We start from the raw sequence: 19,943 nt of genomic DNA, 5'->3' as shown, positions 1-19,943 counted from the left end.
CTTCTCTCCTCTCCTTCATCGTTTGTGTCCATTGCCTGTCTCGTCGTTGTTTGTTCAATCTTCTTGTTCATAGCCATGCTATCCATCCGTAATATAAATCTCACAATGGTCCCCCTAACACCAAAGTGTTGGGGGGAAAGTCACTGAAAAGAACAATAACTATTCAAGAAAGAAAAAATCTGTACAAAAGCAGTATAATATAAAGAAATTCTCCAAACAAACACTCTCCTGTTGTTTTGTTACTTCCTGGACTGTACCACTATGAGCATGCACAGGGTGGTATGGCCGTAAGCGAGAGCTGCGGCTACCAGCAGGCCATTTAAAGCAAGCACACTGCACGCATCCTTACGCTGCTCTCCCATCATTAAAATATGTCTTGTACTGCAGCTCTAAAAAAAGAGACAACAGGCCCTTTCCTCTCAGACATTGTCTATTTTTATTTATTCCTCTTTTTGAAAAGGTAAGTGCCTCCTCTCTATTCATTCAATTTCACAGGAGTTGTCCACAATACCTTTTTCTGCATACCTGTGTCATAGCATTCATGTGGTTTGCTAAAAGAGGGCATACTCAGCTGCACAATTATATGCTTAACACGTAATAATAAGCCAGTGGCCAAAGGAAACTCTTCTCTACTTAAAAAATGACCTCAGGACACTTTCTTTCGGATGTGTCCACCAAATTTTGGAAGCACTGCACTTTGTTTGTACTTTCCTACTCTGTATGTTGCAGTCAAGAAAGAGCATAAAAAACAAACCCTCTACTGCTTTCTGTAGGAGGCAAGATAAATGAGCAGGCTGTCCTTTGCCACAGAGAAAGCTAAATGAAAGAAAATCAATCAAACAACCAATTTCCAAGGATAAATAAATCCCAGTTGAGCCAGGGGGAGTGTATGAGTTAAAACAAACAAGGAAAAGCAAAAGCTTACAGCACCTGATATTCCCAGGAAGTCTCCCATCCAAGTACTAACCAGGCCCATCCCTGCTTGGCTTCCGAGATCAGACGAGTTCAGGCCGGCACAGAGTGGTATGGCCGTAAGCGACAGCTGCGGCTACCAGCAGGCCATTTAAAGCAAGCGCACTGCACACACCCTTACGCTGCTCTCACATCATTAAAATATGTCTTGCACTGCAGCTCTAAAAAAGAGACAACAGGCCCTTTCCTCTCAGACATTGTCTATTTTTATTTATTTCTCTTTTTGAAAAGGTATGTGTCTCCTCTCTATTCATTCAATTTCACAGGAGTCGTCCACAACACGTTTTTCTGCCTACCTGTGTCATAGCATCCATGTAGAAGGCATACTCAGCTGCACAATTATATCTTAACACGTAATAATAAGCCAGAGGCCAAATAAAACTCTTCTCTACTTAAAAAATGACCTCAGGACGCTTTCTTTCAGATGTGTACACCAACTTTTGGAAGCACTGCACTTTGTTTGTACTTTCCTACTCTGTATGTTGCAGTCAAGAAAGAGCAAAAAAAAAAAAACCCTCTACTGCTTTCTGTAGGAGGCAAGATAAACGAGCAGGCTGTCCTTTGCCACAGAGAAAGCTAAATGAAAGAAAATCAATGAAACACCCAATTTCCAAGGATAAATAAATATATCCCAGTTGATCCAGGGGGGAGTGTATGAGTTAAAACAAACAAGGAAAAGCAAAAGCTTACATCACCTGGCATTCCCAGGAAGTCTCCCATCCAAGTACTTACCAGTCCCAGCCCTGCTTGGCTTCCAAGATAAGACGAGTTTGGGCCTGCACAGGGTGGTATGGCCGTAAGCGAGAGCTGCATCTACCAGCAGGCCAGTTAAAGCAAGTGCACTGCATGCATATTTTCGCTGCTCTCCCATCATTGACATATGTTTTATACTAAAGCTCTAAAAAAAGGAACAACAGACCCTTTCCTCTCAGACATTGTCTATTTTTATTTATTTCTGTTGTTGAAATGGTAAGTGCCTCCTCTCTCCTCATTCAATTTCACAGGACACGTCCACAATAAATTTTTCTGCATACCTGTTTCATAGCATCCATGTAGTTTGCTAAAAGAGGGCATACTCAGCTGCAAAATTATATGCTTAACACATAATAATAATCCAGTGGCCAAATAAAACTCTTCTCCACTTAAAAAATGACCTCAGGACGCTTTCTTTCAGGTGTGTACACCAAATTTTGGAAGCACATCACTTTGTATGTATCTATTCTGTATGTTGCAGTCAAGAATGAGCAAAAAAAGAGTAAATGAGCTGGGAAAATTGGGTGTGTTGAAACTGGCTGATAGATCTGAGCAGGATCCTATGGGTTCTGAAGCTGACCCTATTTGGACTGGTGAGGAGGATGCGAGTGAGACTGATGAGGCGGAGGGTTCCGAAGCCAAAACAGTGTTGCCGCCCTTCGAACCTTTTTCTCCGACCCTGACTGGGTCTGGAAGTGATCCGCGTCTCAGAGTACGTTTGGCAAAGATCGAACGTGGAGAGCGCGAGAGGGCAGCGGAGCGTTAAGCTCTATTTCCAAGTCCGCCGTCTGGAAATAGAGGCGGACAAACAAATCAAGTTGCGAGAGCTGGAGCTGAGAATAGCCAGAGACACCCCAGTTCCCTCTATGCTACCTGTGCAGTCTGCTGCTGTCTCGACAGGTGTGAGCTCGTCAAGTACGTTTGATGTGAGTAAACACATTTCTCTTGTACCACAATTGAGGGAGGCAGAGGTTGACTCATACTTTAATGTATTTGAACGAGTTGCTTCTGTTTTAAATTGGTCTAGGGATGTGTGGCCTTTGCTGCTGCAATGTAAGTTGACGGGAAAAGCTCAGGAAGTATGTGCTGCTCTATCTTTGGAGGATAGTTTAGATTATGATGTTGTCAAAATGGCAATTTTGAGGTATTATGAGCTCGTACCAGAGGCATACAGGCAGCGATTCAGAAACCATAAAAAAATTTCGAATCAGACTTTCGTTGAATTCGCTAGGGAAAAAGGATTGTTGTTTGACAGGTGGTGCATCTCGAATAAAGTGTCAGATTTTCAGGCGTTACGTGAACTAATTTTATTAAAGGAATTTAAAGGATGTATTCCTGATCGTATTGTTGTCTACCTGAATGAGCAGAAGGTGACATCATTGTCGCAGGCATCTGTGTGTGCTGATGAGTTTGCGCTGACTCATAAGAGTGTTTTTTCTTCCGCACGTTCTGAGAAGGTTCCGTTTGTTTCCCCTGGTTCAAAAGAACAGTCGCGTTTCAAGAACGTTACAAAATCTAGGGAAGGGAGAGAATGTTTTTACTGTCGTAAGCCAGGTCACCTTATAGCTGAATGCCTTGCGTTAAAGCGCAAAGAGCAGGGTGTTAGTACTAAAAGTGTCGCTTTTGTGGAGACTGTTAGTGAACCTCACGATGAGATTTGTAATGTCCTGGATGTGAGTTATAAACCTTTCCTAATGGAAGGATTCGTGTCTGTTAATGACCAGTCGATGGAGGAGGTTAAAGTGACTATGTTGCAGGATACGGGTGCGATGCAGTCATTTATAGTAGCAGCTACATTACCGTTCTCTGAACGTACTTTCTGTGGAAGTCACGTGTTAGTGTGCGGCTTAGAAATGAGCACTATGAAGGTTCCTTTGCATCAGATTCATCTGAAGTCAGGCTTATTTTCAGGACTTGTGAAGGTTGGCATACGTGACAACTTACCAGTGCATGGAGTGAGCTTTATTCTTGGTAACGATATAGCAGGTGGTAAAGTTTTGCCACTGTTAGAAGTTTGTGATAAACCTGTGTTGTCTGATCACACTGATGAACTTTTAGAGAGATTTCCTGAGATTTTTTCTGTGTGCGCTGTGACGCGAGCACAAGCTCGTAAATTCGCTGATGCCGATAATTTGTCCTCCACTTTTATGGCACCTGCGTTTGTGAACGATGCTCTGTTGGCTGATTTAGGTAAGCCAGATGACGAAGCTATTGTTTTAAAGTCAGATGATTTGAAGTTGCAAGTCACTCGTGAGAAAATTATTGCAGCTCAAAAAGATGATTTTACTCTGCGAAGGTGTTTTTCATCTGTCGTTCCTGTGGAGATGGCACGAGAGAGGAAAAGCTCCTATTATATGCAGAATGGGTTGCTAATGCGTTGGTGGTGTGCTGATGTCGCGAGTGATTATGACTGGACTTCTGTAAATCAAGTTGTCATTCCTGCATGTTACAGACATATAGTACTTTCGTTAGCTCATGATCATGACTTTCTGGACATTTAGGCATTAAGAAAACGTATCATCGAATTCTGAAGCACTTCTTTTGGCCTAGAATGAAGACTGATGTAGCAAAGTTCTGTAGGACATGTCAGACCTGTCAATTCTCCGGGAAGCCAAATCAGGTGGTTCCTATTCCAGCAATGGGGGAGCCTTTCGAACATGTTATTGTTGACTGTGTGGGTCCGTTGCCCAAATCAAGAACTGGTAACCAATAACTATTAACGATAATGTGCGCAGCGACGCAATTTCCTGAAGCGATACCGTTGAGGAAAATTACAGCACCAGTGATCAGTAGTGCGCTCATAAAATCATTTTCAGTGTTTGGGTTACCTAAGGTGGTACAATCGGATCAAGGTACAAATTTTTTTGTCAAAACTTTTTACACAAGTGTTAGCTACTCTGAATATTTCACATAGAACTTCGAGTGCATACCATCCAGAAAGTCAAGGAGCTTTAGAACGTTTTCAACAGATGTTGAAAGCGATGTTACGCCGGTATTGCCTGGACACAGATAAAGATTGGGACGAGGGTATACCTTTAGTTTTATTTGCTGCTAGGGAAGCAGTACAAGACAGTTTGGGATTTAGTCCTGCTGATCTTGTATTCAGTCATACTGTGAGGGGTCCTTTAAAGATGCTCAAAGAAGATATTTTTTTTTGCCAGAATATATTTATTAAGTTTTGTGCATACACAAACACAAGACAAACAACCACAATGCCTATCAGAAAGCCATCACTGTACAATGCAACAGTCTACAAATATTCATCACTTTTCTTTAAAATAAAAGATATAAAATAAAATAAATGAGTTGTACAAATCAGGTGATACAAATTATTGTCCAGAAGTGAACTGCAGTGTCCACACATCTCAGTCATTGTCATCTTTTAAATCCAAATCTTTGGCATATTCAATAAAAGTATTCCAGATATTCTCAAATAGTTCTTGTTTGCCTTTTAGCACATATGTAATCCTCTCTAGTGGCAGAGCAGACAGCATCTGTCGTAACCAGAAAGTGCCTCTTGGTCTACATGTTTTTTTTCCAAAATAAAGCTATACATCTTTTGGCATTAAGCAGACAAAGATCTATAAATGTACGTTCATTTTTAGTATAGTTATGCTTCTCTGGATATAAGTCCAAAAGAAACAATTTTGGTTCTAATATTATTTGTTTGGAAATAATATTTTGAATAATGTCTCTTATGTCTTCCCAAAAGAGTGTAATTTTTGTACAATGCCACATACAGTGAACCAGTGTTCCTTTACATTGGTTACACTTTGAACGCACATCAGGAATGTTTCCATTATATCGACAGAGTTCCACTGGTGTCACATATGTTCGCATTAACCATTTAAATTGAATAACTTTAAGACGAGTATTTATTGATGTTGTGTGGGCTAAAGTACATGCATCCTGCCAGTCTTCCTCTGAAAGTTGCAATGACAAATCCTCTTTCCAAGCTCTAAATCTATCATGAGAACTTTCAGGAACGTAGGACATAATCAGATTATAGAACTGAGAAATAATGCCTTTCTTTTGACTATCTTTTAACAACATTTCTTCCAAGTCTGAAGTAGTGGGTTTCGTTAATACATTGTTTTGACATGCTCCTATAAAACTCCTGAGTTGGAGATATTTAAAGAAATGTTTTTTATCTAGGTTAAATTTATCTTGTAATTCTTGAAAGGTCATTAGTATGTCAGATTTTGGAAAATACACATTTCGAACCATTTTCAGTCCCTTGGTGTTCCATAACTTAAATGTTGCGTCTGCTCTGCCTGGTGGAAAAGATTGGTTGCCCCATAATGGACTAAACTGAGACAGACAGTGTGGATCTTTTAAAAGTCTCTTCACATCACTCCATACTTTTATCATGTTTTTAAGAATTGGGTTTTTAATTTCTCTTAATAGTTTTTTTGTTGTATTTGAGTATATATATGAGGGAAGAGGTATGTTCAATCCTTGTGATTCCATTTCTATCCAGTGTGGTGAATGATTAGTATAATAAAACATAATAGACCTTAGTTGCGCAGCCCAATAGTACAGCTTGAAATTAGGACATTTCAAACCTCCACGTTCATAAGGCAAGTAGATTAAAGACAAACGAAGTCTTGCCCTTTTATTATTCCAAAGAAAACGTATAAACATTTTTTTCATTTGTGAGAAAAAATCAAGAGGGGGTGGGAGGGGAATATTCTGAAACAGATATAGTAGCTTTGGAAGAATGTTCATTTTTAATTATAAAATTATAGATACTGGCAGCGGCATCCATCTATCAACTGAATTTTGTATTCCTGTTATTAAAAGATTGTAATTTTCCTCAACTATTTTTTCTAAACTTGGTAAAATCTGTATCCCCAAGTACTCAAATTGTGTCACAACATTAAACTGTATAACATCTGGGATTGGGTTTGCTCTTTCATGTTTATTTAACAGTAAAATAGAAGACTTAGTTTTATTGAGTTTGTAACCTGAAATTTCACTAAATAACTGGATGACTTCAAGAATGATCCGTACTGATGTGTTTAGATTCGAAATAAATAAGATCACATCATCTGTGAACAGAGAAATCCTATGCTCAGTTGGTCCTACTGTAATTCCACTGAGTTGGGGATGGGAGCATATTGCAATTGCAAATGGTTCTATTGCTAACGTGAATAATAAAGACGAGAGCGGGCAGCCTTGTCGGCACCCGCGTTTTATTGCTATCGGTTGAGAAATATTTATATTAGTGATGATTTCAGCAGTGGGGCTGTCATATAATATTTTGACCCATTTGATAAAATTGTTACCACATCCAAATTTTTCTAATACCCGGAAAAGGTATGGCCATTCGACCCTATCAAAGGCCTTTTCGGCATCCAATGATAGAAGAGCTGTATTTAGGCATCCTGTTTACAATGAATAATATTTAATAATCTCCGTACATTATGGAAGCCCTGCCTTCCCACGATGAATCCATTTTGATCTTGATTTATTACATAAGGGAGAGTAGTTTTGCTAATAATTTAGAAATGATTTTCAAATCTGAATTTAAAAGACTAATGGGTCTTAGATTCTCACATTTATCTAAAGGTTTTCCTGGCTTAGGCAAGAGAGTAATCAAGGCTATATTCAATGAAGGAGGAAGAATATTCGATTGAAAGATTTCTTCTAACATGTCCAATATAGGTACCAAAAGTTTATTCTTAAATTTCTTATACAGATCTATAGGAATGCCATCAGGCCCTGCTCTTTTTCCAGATTTCATGCTGTCAATGGCTTGTCCAATTTCTTCTATTGTAAATTTTGAATTTAAATTAACTCTATCTTCCTCCGAAATAATGGGTATATCTATTTTATTTAAAAAGGTGTTTATATTGTCAAGTTTAATTGTTGCTTGTGCTTTATACAATTCTTCATAATAGTCCTTAAACGCATTATTAATTTCTATTGGATCCAACAGTGTCTGCCCATTTGATATTATTGATGTGATTGGCGATTTCGTTTCAAGCTCTTTTATTTGCCATGCCAACAATTTGCCAGCCCTATCACCCTGCTCGTAAAATGTCTGTTTCAAGCGTAGAAGACTTGAGGCAGCTCTAAAAGCAGACTGCTTATCATATTCAGCTCTCAATAATAATAATTCTTTCTCCAATTGTGAATTGCTAATATTTTCAGAATTATTTACTTTCGTTTGAAGGGCACTTATTTTATTTTCCAAATGTAATCTAGTTTCCTGTGCCTTTTTTGATTTAGATCCTGTGTAACTGATGATATGTCCTCTCAGGAAAGCCTTGAAAGCTTCCCATTTAACACATGCAGTAGTTTGTGTAGTATTAATTTGAAAGTACTCATCTATCTGTTTTTCTAAATATTTAACCAAGTCTTCATCTTGTAACCATTTATGTTGAAAATGCCATCTGGGTGGATCTCTTAATAATTTATCATCCTTATAGACCAAACAGCATGGTGCATGATCTGAGATCACAATATTGTCATAAGAGCAGTCAGAAATTTTAGATTGCAATTCTGAAGAGACCAGAAAGAAATCTATTCTAGAGTATGTCTTAAAAGTACCCGAATGACAGGAATAAGTTCTAATATTCGGTTTTCTCTTTCTCCATATATCTAATAAATTTAAATCTCTCATAAACCTATGGATTGTAGCCCTACAGTTGTTATGTGAATTGTCAACCCCAGTTGATCTGTCCATTTCTGGGTTTAATGTACAATTAAAATCCCCGGCTATCATATGAAGTCCTGGAAGCGTTGAAAGAGTAAGAAATAGGTCATTATAAAAATTGCTATCATCTACATTAGGACCATAAACATTTGTTATATTTAGCATTTCTGATAACAAAAGACCTTGAAGTATTAGAAATCTTCCCCTTTTATCTTTAGTAATATTTTTTATTTTAAATGGAACCGACTCATGAATTAGTGTCATAACCCCTCTAGCTTGAGATGTAAACGATGCTGCATACACAGTGCCCTTCCACCTCCTTCTCACCCTTATACTATCATCAATGAGATGAGTTTCTTGCAACAGTACAATTTTAGCATTCATTTCTTTCAGTTTATTCATAACCTGTTTTATCTTTTGAAGACGTTGCAGACCTCTGCAGTTCCATGAAATAAAATTAAGATTCACTTCTTGAGACAAAAGTTATTAAAAAAATAAAATTTACCAGGTTGCTTTGCAATGTAAAACTATCCTTGCTTATAGGCATAACACATTGGGATGTTAGAACAAACATCCAACACTCTGAACTAACATAACCCCCCTCTCCCCTCCCCATTTAAGAGGGCACCCCCATTTAAGAGGGCACCCCCCATTTAAGAGGGCACCCCCCGCTGTTGGTCTCCCGTTATTACGAAGACCGGTCCACACCTGTGAGGATCAGTCAAACCACTCTCTTCTCTAACCTACTCCAAATACTACTGCTGCTGCTACACTTTAACAAGTATTAACTTATAACTCCTGCTCACTTCAATTAACACTCAGCTTGTTGTATGACACTAACACCCTAATTTGTCTCATAATATTGTGACATCTTATGATCACTGCTGAAATGAAGTATACAGTCATACTATATAATACACTTTTGTAAATATATAGCTTCAAACTTAGTACAAAATAATTATGTGTCAGTCACTAAGTAAAATAAAAATAAATACAAAATGGGCGTGTCATGGTCATTATCCTACCTACAACAAATCCCATACCACATTCTATCTATCTTCAGGCTCTATCTTCTTGTGTTCCTGTCTCTTCTTCATGTAAGTGTTCCTAAATTCTACTGAGAAAGACGTGTGCCTCAGCCGGGGTTTTAAATGAATGAGTTTTGCCCTCGTGAGTCACCAGAAGGGTCGCGGGATGAGAAACTCCATGGCGAATCCCCAGTTTACGTAGTTCCAAGTGAACTGGGTCAAAGTTCTTCCTCAGCTGGGCAATTCCCGTAGCCAAATCTGGGTAGAAACGGACTTGCTGGTCTTCGTAATAAGCCTCTCTTTTCTCCCGCGCAGCGGTAAAAATTGCCTGCTTGTTCTTATAGTTGTGAAACCTCATTAACACGGTCCTCGGGCGTGATGCCTTGTCGTTCTTTGGTCCAATTCTGTGTGCTCTTTCCAAAACAATAGCGGACTGTAGCCCCTCATTCTCCAACTACTCGGGGATCCATTTCTCTAAGAAGGCACATATGTCCCCGCCTTCAGCGTCCTCTGGCAAGTTCACAAGCCGTAGGTTGTTTAAACGAGATCTGGCTTCTAAATCCATACGTTTATCCTCCATGGTTTTGTTCTTAGTTTTTAGCGTATTGACTTTAGCTTGCAGGCTAATTAGCTTGTCCTCCGCGGTGGAAATGCGCTCCTCCGCATGAGACATGCGTTCACTGCAGTCACTAATCTCCTTTTTCACATCTTGTAGAGTCGCTGCCAAACTATCAAGCCTAGAGGTAAATCCTGTTTCCATTGAGCCTAATTTTGCCAGTATTTGGTCAGCTTTGTTGCCTGCAGGTTCATTTTCATTGTCAGTTTGAGTAGTCATGGCCTTGGTTGCTTCGTTACGAAGACTACAGTCAAACAGGCTCGACTGTCTGGTCGTTCCACCTTTCCCCTTCTGTGACTTTACCGAGCTAGGCATCACACCTCAAAATCTTCTTCTATTTGGAACTGTAAGTGAGCAGGGGAGCTTTTTTTGCAAACTTAGCAGCTGAGCAGCAAAAAACACGTCTTCCTACATGGCCGCAATAACCGGAAGTCCAAAGAAGATATTTTAGCTCAAGAGTCGAGTGCCAAAATCCCAGTGTTGGATTATGTATGTAAATTTCGTGAGCGATTGCACAAGGCTTGTGAAATGGCACGAGAGTCATTATCGAACGCACAAAAGACAATGAAGAGTCAATTTGATTGTAAAACGGTTCAACGTAATTTTAAGGAAGGAGATCAGGTGCTTGTTTTATTGCCTGTTGTAGGTTCTGTTTTGTCTGCACGCTTTTCGGGTCCATATGAAGTGATTAAGAAAATGAGTGACACAGATTACGTGATACGTACTCCTGACCGCAGAAAGAAATCTCGCGTATGTCATGTGAATATGCTGAAGGCTTATCATATTAGAGAGATGTGGTTTTAAAAGTAAATGAGTCGGGCACATCTTTTGCTGCTGCGCTGGCATGCGAGGCGCTTGATGTTCCTGCTATGCATGTCAATGAAGATGATGGAGTTTTAGTACGACACACGTATCAGCAGTGCGCCAGGTTGAAGAACTCTGAGGTGCTGGCTGATCTAAATTCCCATTTGTCTCATTTATCCGAGTCTCAGAGAAAAGATGTTGCAAAAGTAATTCATGACTTTCCTTCATTATTTAATGACGTTCCGTCTCGTACTACGGTCTTGCAACACGACATCGATGTGGGTAATGCTGTTCCTATTAAGCAATATGCTTATAGAGTGAATGTTTTTAAGCGTTCGGTGATCAAAGCTGAAGTCGAGTATTTATGTGAAAACGGTCTTGCAAAGCAGAGCTTTAGCCCATGGAGTTCTCCATGTCTGCTTGTGTCTAAGAGTGATGGGTCCACTAGATTTTGCACGGATTATCGAAAGGTAAACGCGGTAACTGTTCCTGATTGTTTTCCTTTACCTCGTATGGAAGACTGTGTGGACAATCTAGGGTCTGCTAAATTTGTCAGTAAACTCGATTTATTAAAAGGTTACTGGCAAGTGCCGCTAACTTCGCGCGCATCTGACATTTCTGCTTTTGTGACACAGGATGATTTTACGCAATATTGCGTAATGGCGTTCGGTATGCGCAACGCACCAGCCACGTTCCAAAGGCTTATTAATCTTGTGCTTGCTGGTGTTCGAAACTGTAATGCATACTTGGATGATCTTGTAATCTACTCGCCTAATTGGTCCGCCCATATTTCGACATTGAGAGAGGTGTTTGAGCGTCTAAAAAAAGCTACTCTGACGTTAAATCTTGCCAAGTGTGAATTTGGTCAAGCTACAGTTACGTACTTGGGTAAAGAAGTGGGTCAAGGGCAGGTAAGACCAATAGAAGCGAAAGTGACTGCTATTTCAGACTTTGCAATTCCTGCTACACGCAAAGAACTCTGCAGCTTCTTGGGGATGGCCGGTTATTATCTGAGTTTTTGTAGGAATTTTTCTACTGTGGCCAACCCCCTGATATCACTCCTTAGTCCTTCGCGTTCTTTTCTATGGAATGATGAGTGTCAGAATGTTTTCGATAACGTAAAAGCTTTACTGTGTAGTACACCTGTTTTAACAGCTCCTGATGTCGAGCGACCTTTCAAAATGGAAATCGATGCAAGCTCTGTTGGTGCGGGGGCAGTTCTTGTACAAGAAGATGCTCTTGGTATTGACCATCCTGTGTGTTACTTCTCGCGTAAGTTCAATAGAAACCAGCTGAACTACTCTACCATTGAGAAGGAGACGTTGGCATTGCTATTGGCTTTGCAGTATTTTGATGTGTATGTGAGCTCTAGTAATCTGCCTGTAATTGTATTCACAGATCACAACTCTTTAGTGTTTTTGGATCGAATGTACAACCAGAATCAAAGATTGATGCGTTGGTCCTTGATGGTACAAGGTTACAATTTACTGATTAAACACAAGAAAGGTTCCAAGAATGTAATTGCTGACGCCCTATCTAGAGTTTAATATTTAAGGAAGAGGATGAGAAACCAAGGGAAAAAAAAAAAACCTCAAATTTTGTCATTAATGTTTTTTTTCGTTTTGTTTCTTTTAGGGGGAAATTGTTACGTTCCACGTTTGTTTGTGTTTTGCTTTTTTTCTTTTGTGCTCTTTCTATTCGTGCTCCTGGGACGTGACTCATTGGCTGCTTGTCAGGCGTGACGTCATCGTGTTATGCATCACCTGTGACGTCCACCAATCCCTGGATGCTTCCGCTGATTTAAAAGCCCCATTGAAGAGAAGCGTGTGAGAGCAGCGCCAGATCTCAGCACACATCCATGCCTTGATTATTGGTAGATTTAAGTTTACGTGTATGTCTTGTGATTATTATTATTATTATTATTATTATGTTGATACCTACTTGTTGGTTCAGAGATGGTTAAACTTGTTTATGCATTTGTGAGTATGACTAATGACTGAAATTGAGTGCAGTTTACCTTGTTCTAAAACAGCGTTGTACGCAGTAGCCCAACTGTAGACCAATTAGAGTGAAGTTTGTATTGTGAGTTGTCTAATCCTCATTCTGTCTCTGCAATTAAGAAAGACCACGGTAGATAGCATTCTAATTGTTAGTTTAGTCGGAGAGCGGTCGTCATTCAATGTTGTTTTGTTTGTTTAGGTAGTTAGTATAGTGTAGGTAAGGCGTCGACTACGCGAAGATTGCGGGTTGTTTTCTGCATTTTCTTTTTGGTAGTTAGTTCTAGAGGTTTTGAGTTAAATAGATATGGGGGTTATGTTTTGATTATTTCGTTACTTTGATGACCCTCTTGCTTTTTTTGGTTATTCATGTTTTCTTTTCTTTTACATTTACTATATATTTTGTAACGTTCTCAACGTTAAGGACCTAGTTTCTATGATCGTTTTTTCCCACCTGCTCATCTAGCCGCAGTACCTCACTTAACTGTTACGCAGTCATCCCACTAACATCTTTTAAACACGTAACAGCATCCATGTAGTTTGCTAAAAGAGGGCATACTCAGCTGCAAAATTATATGCTTAACATGTAATAATAATCCAGTGGCCAAATAAAACTCTTCTCCAATTAAAAAATGACCTCAGGACGCCTTCTTTCAGGTGTGTACACCAAATTTTGGAAGCACATCACTTAGTATGTTTCTATTCTGTATGTTGCAGTCAAGAAAGAGCAAAAAAAAAAACCCTCTACTGCTTTCTGTAGGAGGCAAGATAAACAAGCAGGCTGTCCTTTGCCACAGAGAAAGCTAAATGATAGAAAATCAATCAAACACCCAATTTCCAAGGATAAATAAATTCCAGTTGAGCCAGGGGGGAGTGTATGAGTTAAAACAAACAAGGAAAAGCAAAAGCTTACAGAACCTGGTATTCCCAAGAAGTCTCCCATCCAAGTTCTAACCATGCACAGCGCTGCTTGGCTTCCGAGATCAGATGAGTTCGGGCGTGCACAGGGTGGTATGGCTGTGAGCAAGAGTTGCTGCTACCAGCAGGCCATTTAAAGCAAGCGCACTGCACGCATCCTTACGCTGCTCTCCCATCATTGACATATGTCTTGTACTGCAGCTCTAAAAAAGAGACAACAGGCCCTTTCCTCTCAGACATTGTCTATTTTTATTTATTTATCTTGTTGAAAAGGTAAGTGCCTCCTCTCTCCTCATTCAATTTCATAGGAGCCGTCCACAATACCTTTTTCTGCATACCTTTGTCATAGCATCCATGTGGTTTGCTAAAAGAGGGCATACTCAGCTGCACAATTATAGGCTTAACACGTAATAATAAGCCAGTGGCCAAAGAAAACTCTTCACTACTATAAAAATGACCTCAGGACTCTTTCTTTCGGAAGTGTCCACCAAATTTTGGAAGCACAGCACTTTGTTTGTACTTTCCTACTCTGTATGTTGCAGTCAAGAAAGAGCAAAAAAAAAAACCTCTACTGCTTTCTGTAGGAGGCAAGATAAATGAGCAGGCTGTCCTTTGCCACAGAGAAAGCTAAATGAAAGAAAATCAATCAAACAACCAATTTCCAAGGATAAATAAATCAATCCCAGTTGAGCCATGGGGAAGTGTATGAGTTAAAACAAACAAGGAAAAGCAAAATCTTACAGCACCTGGTATTCCCAGGAAGTCTCCCATCCAAGTACTAACCAGGCCCAGCCCGGCTTCCGAGATCAGACGAGTTCGGGCGTGCACAAGGTGGAATGGCCGTAAGCGAGAACTGCGTCTACCAGCAGGCCATTTAAAGCAAGCGCACTGCACGCTCCTTACGCTGCTCTCCCATCATTGACATATGTCTTGTACTAAAGCTCTAAAAAAAGGAACAACAGACCCTTTCCTCTCAGACATTGTCTATTTTTATTTATTTATCTTGTTGAAATGGTAAGTGCCTCCTCTCTCCTCATTCAATTTCACAGGAGTCGTCCACAATACCTTTTTCTGCATACCTGTGTCATAGCATCCATGTGGTTTGCTAAAAGAGGGCATAGTCAGCTGCACAATTATATGCTTAACATGTAATAATAAGCCAGTGGCCAAAGAAAACTCTTCTCTACTTAAAAAATGACATCAGGACGCTTTCTTTCAGAAGTGTCCACCACATTTTGGAAGCACTGCACTTTGTTTGTACTTTCCTACTCTGTATGTTGCAGTCAAGAAAGAGCAAAAAAATTAAACCCTCTACCGCTTTCTGTAGGAGGCAAGATAAACGAGCAGGCTGTCCTTTGCCATAGAGAAAGCTAAATGAAATTAAATCAATCAAACAACCAAAATCCAAGTATAAATAAATAAATCCCAGTTGAGGCAGGGGGGAGTTTATGACTTAAAACAAACAAGGAAAAGCAAAACTTACAGCACCTGATATTCCCAGGAAGTCTCCCATCCAAGTACTAACCAGGCCCAGCCCGGCTTCCAAGATCAGACGAGTTCGGGCGTGCACAGGGTGGAATGGCCATAAGTGAGAACTGCGTCTACCAGCAGGCCATTTAAAGCAAGTGTAATGCACGCATCCTTATCTCCCATTATTGACACATGTCTTGTACCTCACGCTGCTCTCCCATCATTGGCACATGTCTTGTACTGCAGCTCTAAAAATGAACAACAGGCCCTTTCCTCTCAGACATTGTCTATTTTTATGTATTTCTCTTGTTGAAAAGGTAAGTGCCTCCTCTCTCCTCATTCAATTTCACAGGAGTCGTCCACAATATCTTTTTCTGCATACCTGTGTCATAGCATCCATGTAGTTTGCTAAAAGAGGGCATAGTCAGCTGCACAATTATATGCTTAACATGTAATAATAAGCCAGTGGCCAAAGAAAACTCTTCTCTAATTAAAAAATGACATCAGGACGCTTTCTTTCAGAAGTGTCCACCACATTTTGGAAGCACTGCACTTTGTTTGTACTTTCCTACTCTGTATGTTGCAGTCAAGAAAGAGCAAAAAAATCAAACCCTCTACAGCTTTCTGTAGGAGGCGAGATAAACGAGCAGGCTGTCCTTTGCCATAGAGAAAGCTAAATGAAATTAAATCAATCAAACAACCAAAATCCAAGTATAAATAAATAAATCCCAGTTGAGGCAGGGGGGAGTTTATGACTTAAAACAAACAAGGAAAAGCAAAACTTACAGCACCTGATATTCCCAGGAAGTCTCCCATCCAAGTACTAACCAGGCCCAGCCCGGCTTCCAAGATCAGACGAGTTCGGGCGTGCACAGGGTGGAATGGCCATAAGTGAGAACTGCGTCTACCAGCAGGCCATTTAAAGCAAGTGTAATGCACGCATCCTTATCTCCCATTATTGACACATGTCTTGTACCTCACGCTGCTCTCCCATCATTGGCACATGTCTTGTACTGCAGCTCTAAAAAATGAACAACAGGCCCTTTCCTCTCAGACATTGTCTATTTTTATGTATTTCTCTTGTTGAAAAGGTAAGTGCCTCCTCTCTCCTCATTCAATTTCACAGGAGTCGTCCACAATATCTTTTTCTGCATACCTGTGTCATAGCATCCATGTAGTTTGCTAAAAGAGGGCATAGTCAGCTGCACAATTATATGCTTAACATGTAATAATAAGCCAGTGGCCAAAGAAAACTCTTCTCTAATTAAAAAATGACATCAGGACGCTTTCTTTCAGAAGTGTCCACCACATTTTGGAAGCACTGCACTTTGTTTGTACTTTCCTACTCTGTATGTTGCAGTCAAGAAAGAGAAAAAAAATCAAACCCTCTACAGCTTTCTGTAGGAGGCGAGATAAACGAGCAGGCTGTCCTTTGCCATAGAGAAAGCTAAATGAAATTAAATCAATCAAACAACCAATTTCCAAGTATAAATAAATAAATCCCAGTTGAGGCAGGGGGGAGTGTATGAGTTAAAACAAACAAGGAAAGGCAAAACTTACAGCACCTGATATTCCCAGGAAGTCTCCCATCCAAGTACTAACCAGGCCCAGCCCTGCTTAGCTTTAGAGATCAGACAAGAGCAGGCATGCTTTTTTTTATTAATTTTTTTTATTAAAGAAATATCAGCATACAGAACATACATTTTTACATACACATGTTACTTTCTTAAACATAAATTCTTAAAATAGAAAAAAAAAAAATTAACAGCATAAAAAACAACCCAAATAAAGTAAACATTCCATTAAATTTTTTTTGTGTAATAGTGTAATAATTTTCTTTTATAAGGTTATCTCCATATTATTTTTCATAAAAATGTTCTCTACTTCAATTGTGTACATTCTAAAAAACACATCCTCCTTTCCCTCCAACCTCCAATAGTTACACAGTGTAAACATGTAGTCCTTCAACATATTTTTATATAAGATCCACACATCTTTGTTTTTGGCTACATTTCTTCTTTTCCAGATAGCATTTTTCGCTAGTACAATTAGTAGATTTATCACACTTTTGTTTTTGCACGTCTCCCACATTCCTAAAATTAAAATTGGTTTCCAGTCCACTTCTTCTGTTTTTTATCTCAGCTCATTAACAATTTCTTTTAAAACTTTTAAAAAAGGTCTCAAATTTTCACACAATAAAAACAAATGCAGCAAACCCTCATCTTGTTTTTTACACACCCTACACAGAGCAGTTTGTTCCTTTTTTATTACACACAGCCTCATTTCTGTAAAAATCACATTGTGTCTTGTAAAATAGTCTAAGCATTCCAAATTTGTGCTTAAAATTGGCCCTCTTAAACCACATTTCATTTGAATTCGGCTTTTTAAAAACCTCCTCTCTAAAAACCTGATAAAACATTTTCACATTCCCTAAAATAAATTCCATTCTTTTATTTTGACTCGTAAAAAACACCAACTTTTCCCTCTTTCCTTTCACCCCTATTTATTTCATCCAACCACACTTCTGGTATTGCACCCTTCATCTCCTCGTATTGTTTCCTCACACTCTTTATGTCATACTCCTCCTTGGCTATTTCTAATTCATCAATTATAACTTGCACCGGTAAAAATCCATCCCTTATCTCATATAAAATATCTCTCACTCTTGTAACCCCAACCTCCCACCATTTTTTTAAAAAACATTTCTTTCCCCTTACTCACAATATGTTTATTAAAAAACAGTGGTTGATTTAAAATCACTTCCCTTCCTTCTGGTTTAAAAACCACCTTTGGGAGAAAAGAACCCCAAGCCTTTAAAACTTCTTTATAAAAATCTGTTATCCCTTTAATCATCCATTCTTTCATTTTCATCCATAAAATACTTTCCCCTAATTTTACACTTGTTTAAAAAATATCTCATGGTTTCTTTCCAATCTCCTTTCACTTCTTTATCTATGTATTTTTTGACAACTTTAATTCTCATACTTTTCTTCTTTATCTCCACATCAGCTAAACCCATACCTCCTTTATCTATTTGTCCTATCAAAGTATTATATGCAACTCTTGGTTTTTTTTTTCTCCCATATAAAATCTAGAACACGTCTTTTCAGTCTTACTTCCACCCACCTTGGTATTGCATTAACAGATAAAATATACCACAGTTTAGATAACATTAGAGTATTTACAATTAAAATTCTCCCCTTCAAACTCAAAGCCCCTTTCTCTCCAGAAAATTAACCTTTTCTCCATTTCCCCCACCAACATTTCCAAAATTCTGTCTCTTGCCCCTTTTTCATCTTTTCCTAAAGTAACTCCTAAGATTTTAGTTTCCTGTACCTCTACGAAATTAAAAAACCCCACTAGATTGGGTAGTCCACCAAATCTCATATAAACAGTCTTTTCTTCATTAACTTTCGCACCTGTGCCCTTGCTATACGTCTCCACATTCTTCATTGCCTCCTTCACACTTTCAAAATCTTTTAATATTAATGATGTGTCATCTGCATATTGAAAAATCTTTTTATCCTCATATCCTTCTTCTATTGTAATGCCTTGTATACCTTTGTATACCTAATCATTAATCCTAATGGTTCCGCTACTACAGTGTACAATTGCACTGAAAGTGGACACTTGTCTTATTGACCTCGTGATTTTAAAAGGTCCCGTTAAAAAGCCATTGCACTTCACTTTTTTATATAAAATCTTTATATAAAATCATTTTTATATAAAATCTCATTTTTATATAAAATCTTTATCCATTCGTTAAAATTTTTCCCAAAACCAAATCGCTCTAAAATTGAAAATAAAAAACTGTGTTCTACTCTGTCAAATGCTTTTTCAAAATCTAAATTAATAACGTAGCCATTCTTTTCCCCTTCATTTAGATAGCTCATCATGTCCCTTATCCCGCTCGTTATATCCGCAATATCTCTCCCCTTTACACTATACGCTTGATTTGTCATCATAATAGAAGGTAAAACTTTTTTTAATCTATTTGCTAAAATCTTGGCTAAAATCTTCATATCTGAATTTAACATTGTTATGGGCCTAAAATTATTTAACATATTCTTACTTCCTTTTCTTTTATAAATCAACTTCATTAACCCCATACTCATCCGCTGGTTCAATTCCTTTTTCCTAAAAATTTCTCCATATACTTCCATTAAAATCTCACTTATTTTTTCCTTAAAAACTTTATAAAATTCATTTACTAATCCATCTATGCCCGGACTTTTCTTTCCTTCTAACATATTTATTGCTTGTATAATTTCCTCCTTATTAATTTCTCAATCACATTTTTCTTTAACCTCCTTACTTACTTTAGCTGTAACACAATCTAACAACTCCTTTTTCTCCTTTACATCTATTCCTTTAGTTTCAAAAAGCGCCTCATAATACCTTCTCACTTCCTCTAAAATTCCATCTGTGTCCTTTACATTTTCCCCCTTTTGGTTTTTTAATTATTTTATTAACTTTGCTTTTCCTCTTTTATTTTCCAAACCAAAGAAACATTTTGTAAATTTTTCCCCTTCAGTAGTGTATTTTGCTTTACTCCTTAACATTGCTCCTTTACATTTATCCTCTTCAAATTTCTTTAACTCTTCCTCTAACAGTATTAACTTTTCTGTCTGTACTTCACTTCTATTTGTTTCTTCTCATTTTTTCCTTATTTCTCTTTCCTTTTCTTTTTTTGCTTTCTGTACCCCTTTACTAAAATTCATAGA

The 19,943-nt window shown here is 38.5% G+C and overlaps 6 pseudogenes; all 6 read right to left on the bottom strand.

The window, feature by feature from the left end:
• Positions 1–918: 918 nt before the first annotated feature.
• LOC127623423 (uncharacterized) lies at positions 919–1,037 on the bottom strand (annotated as a pseudogene).
• A 618-nt stretch (positions 1,038–1,655) lies between these two features.
• On the bottom strand, positions 1,656–1,774 carry LOC127623441 (uncharacterized; annotated as a pseudogene).
• An 11,963-nt stretch (positions 1,775–13,737) lies between these two features.
• Positions 13,738–13,856, bottom strand: LOC127623425 (uncharacterized; annotated as a pseudogene).
• A 627-nt stretch (positions 13,857–14,483) lies between these two features.
• LOC127623426 (uncharacterized) lies at positions 14,484–14,597 on the bottom strand (annotated as a pseudogene).
• Positions 14,598–15,225: 628 nt separating this feature from the next.
• On the bottom strand, positions 15,226–15,339 carry LOC127623429 (uncharacterized; annotated as a pseudogene).
• A 659-nt stretch (positions 15,340–15,998) lies between these two features.
• On the bottom strand, positions 15,999–16,112 carry LOC127623427 (uncharacterized; annotated as a pseudogene).
• Positions 16,113–19,943: the final 3,831 nt, after the last annotated feature.

Source organism: Xyrauchen texanus, chromosome 29 (genome assembly GCF_025860055.1).
Source record: "Xyrauchen texanus isolate HMW12.3.18 chromosome 29, RBS_HiC_50CHRs, whole genome shotgun sequence".
NCBI lineage: Eukaryota > Metazoa > Chordata > Actinopteri > Cypriniformes > Catostomidae > Xyrauchen > Xyrauchen texanus.
This window is presented reverse-complemented; position numbering and strand designations above follow the sequence as displayed.